The sequence below is a fragment of the Porites lutea genome, chromosome 3, assembly GCF_958299795.1.
Source record: "Porites lutea chromosome 3, jaPorLute2.1, whole genome shotgun sequence".
NCBI lineage: Eukaryota > Metazoa > Cnidaria > Anthozoa > Scleractinia > Poritidae > Porites > Porites lutea.
The window spans coordinates 27,669,888-27,675,510 of NC_133203.1; the positions used below are offsets into that span (position 1 = coordinate 27,669,888).

The 5,623-nt window shown below is 38.9% G+C and overlaps 1 protein-coding gene across 1 annotated transcript in view; it reads left to right on the forward strand.

The window, feature by feature from the left end:
* The first annotated feature begins 3,094 nt into the window (after nucleotides 1-3,094).
* LOC140929558 (uncharacterized) overlaps nucleotides 3,095-5,623 on the forward strand; it is a 15,783-nt gene continuing 13,254 nt past the window's right edge. Inside the window, exon 1 of the mRNA XM_073379312.1 lies at nucleotides 3,095-3,137. The gene's annotated coding sequence lies outside the window, so the exon portion shown is untranslated. The remainder of the gene's footprint in view (nucleotides 3,138-5,623) is intronic.

Consider the following 5,623-nt stretch of genomic DNA (forward strand, 5'->3'; position numbering starts at 1 on the left):
GGGCGCAGGTATAACCTTAAGGTAGGATTGTGAATCTTATGATTTTCCGTGTGAGGGTCTCGTGACTGATATAGTCATGATTTTTCTCCCTCCCCTTCGTCAGCGAGTAGTTGCTCTCAAGTTGCTGAGTAATTCGACAAGTTAAACTATTTGCTCAAATCTAAATTGGGGCAAGTCCACAGCAACAAACCAATGAGAAGTGCCGGATCCCCCAGTCGTTGACCTGGATCAGTACAATTAAACTGCAAACTGATACTTACGGCAAGGTGATGAAGAAGTAAACAAAAGAATAAAACCAAAAAATATATCTTTAAACAAATTGATGATGCAGTGAGAAAGGCTCGAGAAGCTCATTTAATACACAAAGGGAACACATTATTTCCTCTAGGAATGATTAGACGTGACAAGGCTCACTGATATATGATACCACCTAGTCTCCCGTACCAATAACAACCCATTGTTTTATTGACACGTTTTCAAATTCTAATTTGTAACGAACTTTTAGCTTTATTTCCATTTTTCGTTTAGCCCCTGAAGAAGATTTGTTTTCAAACCGAAATATTGGGCAATTGTTTAAATAGATATTTTTTTGTTTTATTTTTTTGTTTACTTCTTCATCGCTTTACCGTAAGAATCAGTTTGCCGTTTCATATTTTTATTTGCTCATACAAGCAAGGGCGAGGAGGCGGGGAATGGCGGTGGGGGTGCGGGGGGTTCACGTTTAGGCGGTTTAGGGGTTTGGGGATAACGGGCTGGTTGGTGTAAAACATGTATACTAAACTATTCGTGGCAAGACATTAACCAAATAATCAAAGTTAACTTCTTGTAACTTATTTGCTCACTTGAGAGCTGTCTTAACACGGCGGGAGAGGAAAGAAGAGGGCAAAATTTGTGTGAAAAGCATGACAATAATGCTGTTTTTTTTTTAAAAAAAAAAAACTTTCTGCCAAACTTCAGATATTTTTGTAAGAGACGAGAAACATTAATGCTGAGTGAATAGCACGACAAAACATGCAAATAATAACCTGTCGGGAAAGAAACAGGTGATGCAGCTTTTTTAATAGGGACGGACCATTAGAAAAGTTATGGAGGGGAGGGGAATTTTCGAGCCGCAGGAATTTTTTTTCGTTGTTAAATACACAACAACTCTCTTTGGGGTTCTCTGGGTTTTATTGCCTAGACCATCGCGCGATACCCTCAGGGAGGGAGGGATGGGACAACAAAAGCTTACAATCGAGTTCAACGCATTAGCTGGCTAGAATCGCATAATGACTCACACGTGGCAGCAACTCACATATATACATGGGCTTGGCGCTAAACTTCCGTCACATGTATTTAATCCTGATAAACAGGTTTATCACTCACTAAATACACAACAACTTTCTTTGGGGTTCTCTGGGTCTTTATTGCCAAGACCATCGCGCGATACCCTCCAAACCCCCAAGGAGAGAAAAGGGGAGTTAGTGAGTGATACCCTGGCTCATCTGTTTAACAGCCTCTAATTTGTAGCGTAGTGAATGGTCTAAGTAACGCTCATATGCAGTCGATTTCCAATCGCCCTGTAGCTTAATATAATCGCTAGGCACGCCGCAGTGCAAGGCAAACGAAGCACCCCCTCGCCTAAAGGAGTGTCCAGAGAAACGCGAGCGATCGTAGCCGCAGAGATCCAGTGTACAACAAAAGCTTACAATCGAGTTCAACGCATTAGCTGGCTAGAATCGCATAATGACTCACACGTGGCAGCAACTCACATATATACATGGGCTTGGCGCTAAACTTCCGTCACATGTATTTAATCCTGATAAACAGGTTTATCACTCACCAAATTCCTTGTATGAATTTTTTTAGGCCATAGCAGGAGCCCATAACCCTGGCCCTAGCATGAATATTTCTTAGGGTTAATTGGCGTGCATGTAGTTAGATTTCGTGACGTTAGATTTCATAATAATGTAGACAAAGTTCGAGTATACTTACGATATAAAATGATGTAACTTCATGCATTTTCTTAGGCTAAATAAGGTGAAAGAACGTGCGATTTCATGAAATAGTCACTTAATTAGATTCTTTACAATGGGAACTTCTACTGTACATGTGATTAATGTAAAAATACAGCCTTACGCAAGGATAGTAGAAAAACCTCTGTATATTTAGAATGTTTTAGTTGATCGTTGACCGTTGATCGTGGTTACGACCGTTGAATATGTCAGGATTGTACATCGCAGTAGATTGTTGGATTGGATTAAATCGTGTTGTTACATCGAAAGATACAGTCCTCTTGATTTGTTTGAACCAGCGGAGCGGGGTTATAAGAATTCCCCAACATAACCCTGTCGCGCTTGTCACACACAGGCCTTTTGCCATTCTCTTCTTTCTGCCGTCCTGTTCCTTAAATTCACTATTTACTCTGGCGTTACTGCTTTTAAAATAGTGAAATAAAACAACAAGAACAACAACAACTAGAAGAAAACTTCTGAAACCTGAGCTTCATCTCGATTTTGAAAGAATTCTGAATGGACCTGCTGAAATTTAAGTTTATCGTTTAAAATTTATGTCATTTTTTCTTTATTTTCTTCATGTTATTATTGCTTCTTTGGTCTTGATTACTCTGTTCTGTAGGAAGCGAGATGATTTTTTGATAACATAAAAATCAGTCTTTCTGATGGCAGCCGCGATATTGAAAGTTATTCATGTCAGTCATGTAATTTAGGCTGGAAATCTCGAAACTAAAAACAAAACCGGTTGGCAATGGGCCTTTAAGATAAAGACGGAAATAGGAAGCGAGATGATTTTTTGAAAACATAAAAATTAGTCTGTCTGATCGCAGACGTGATATTGAAAGTTATTCATGTCATGAAATTTGGGCGGGAAATCTCGAAACTGAAAGCAAAACCGGTTGGCAATGGGCCTTTAAGATAAAGACGGAAGTCAAATCAGCGAATCAGGGCAATTAAACAGTTAGCGACCAAAGCTTTATTGCTATATAAACTCAGGCCGAAACTTAACATGTTATAGTCGTGAACATTGTTATCTGAGGCCCGGAACCAAGGGAGATTTTATTCCAACCATTTGAATCGGTTCGGTTGTCAACTAACAAGGAAGTTAAGGTGTTGAGACTCTACTTCACTAAATGTCTTTGGGTAAGTCTCTTATAATTAAAGGTTAACACGCGTTGGCTTGATAGAAATTGCAAGTTTAGTGGACTAACGCGCTTACTCCGTCTGGGAAGAGAACTTTAATTGCGATGTCGCACATTATTTTTCACGTTAATAACAGAGCATGTCAAAATCGGTTTCTAAGCTTAAAACCTAAGCCAAGGTAAACAAAAAAAAAATAAAATTCTGTTGGGGTGGTCGGAGTACACGTTCCTCCAGCTCTGCATGTGACCTACACGCGCGAAGCGAGACACGCGACACTTTAAAGCGCGAGAAACTAAGTACAAGGTTTGTTTCACGACATGTATGGAGCCTTACCCTTCGTATGTTTCACTTTATAGAAAATTTATGGGAATTTATGGGATATTGAACAGGTTCATATTATGGTCAATGAATAAGCCTTTCCAATTGAAAACTCGGCGTCTGAACTCAGAATCTTCGCCTTGAATGCAGTCAGTGTTTAACGACCCATGCAAAGAGATTGGATTTAACTCGATGGATCAGAAGTACTGAAAAGCCGCTGCTTGAAAAGTCAGTGAAACTCGACTTAGACAATGATTTTCGAAAAGAGTCGAATTGTCCGAAGAGTTTGTCCCGGCGGTTTTCCGCGGAAATATGTTCCAAACGTAAATTCTTGCCCTGATACTTGATACTGAAGTGTTTCGCGGAAACTTTCTTTCTTTGAAATGAAAGTGACTTTGGTAAATTGAAAACGCTTATTGGACTGAAATTTCCACAACCTGAATTAATTCGCTTACCATGAATGTCCAAACCGTGATTTTAATGATTTCTAATTCGATCAGTCGTTTTGTGGGTAATTTTTCTTTTATAAGTAAGGCCATGAATGAAAAAGATATGAATAATATTTACCAAATGTAATACTTTCGCTCTTGTGTCCTTATGTTTAAATTCTTGCGTTACTTATATTCCCTTTCTTTCTAAAAATGACCGTCTGATGGCAGGCGAGGTATTATTAAATCAGAACGAGGAAAGTATGGCGCTGTTGGTTAGCATGGGCAGCCTTCTGTTTCGAATATGATCCTCAAGCATTATCTCAAATCATTGTTTTGACTTCCTTCTTTTCCGTGTAGCTTAACAGTCAGGGGCAACCAAGGAGAATATAGTTCAAAACCACTTAAATATAGCATTGTTGAACGTATTTCAGTATTTAAACGGTAGATATAGGCATATTTTTATCCCCCAACATTTTTCATCTGTTCGGATTTCCTAGCTGAAAGTCTAGTGATCCGAAAATTATAGCGATCAAAACTTACCTTTTCGAAAATTTCAGCCAGAAAATTCTAGGTGACCTTTTTAAGGTAAAAATTCGTTAAAAATGGGCAATTATACCATTTTTGGGAGGTTCGAAAATCCTAGGAGAGGCATGCAAGCAAGAAATTTTAGCAACAAATGTTCCGAAAATTCTAGATCTCAAATCGTCTTCGGAACAGATATTTTCCAAAAATTGTCGTTGGGTGCCCCTGAACAGTGTAACTGCTGTAACCGGGGCTGGCAAAACAAAGCTGACTAATCGGCTTTTCCGAGAAAGATTTTTTTGTTGTTTTTTCTTCAGCCAGTCTGCAGCAGATAATTTGAAAGAAAACAACAGTGAGTTGAACAATTGGCGATAACGATAGCAGGCTTTTCCAAGAAAGCAAATTTATCGTATTAGCCCTTTTTTTTTTTGTCCGAATCTTGTGACCGAGAGAGGGATAAAATAAGCGCATCGTCAGCTTCAACGTTCAAAATACCCACGTAAGCATGCAGATCCTATTTCTTTTCATCTTTGACAATTTAAATGACAAAACTGAAGATTTAGAAACTGAAAGGAAAACTACAGTGCAGAATATCAGATGATCAGGGGTCAAGGTTAGGACAACACCAGTAATGATTCTAGAGGTGTTGAACTAAAATATAACATTAAAACAGCTAAGACTGGCGGTCATTTTTTCCGTTCGACACGTGCAAATATTATAATCAATTATAGTTAGAAATCAGTAGTGGGGTAGTCTAGCGTGCAACAGGATTACAGTCTGAAGGATACAGAGGTCAATAAATCAAACCACAAAAGGAAGTTAAGTCAGCTAATCATGCAGAGTATAGGTTAAGGTGAAAGCGTCATTGGCTACTGGGTAAACACGTGCTATTCGAGTCCCGTAACCAGCCAAGGGGTTTTTCCCAACATTTGCTGCGAAAGTATTTGAAAAGCGCCTACGTGGCACTTGGCTCAAAGCCTAGAACGCGTGCAACAAGTTCATAAGGTATGTAATACATATAACTTTACTCATCTGTGATGCTCTCTTGCGGAAAATATTACCTAAAATGGATGCTCTGAATAGCCCTAGAACGCTCTGCCGCAAAATATCAAATTAAGTCAATCGTTAACGTAATTTAAGGCTATGATCTGAAATAGCCTTCTAATGGACACAAACTGAATTTAAAAGATCACAGAACACTGCTAGCATTGAACT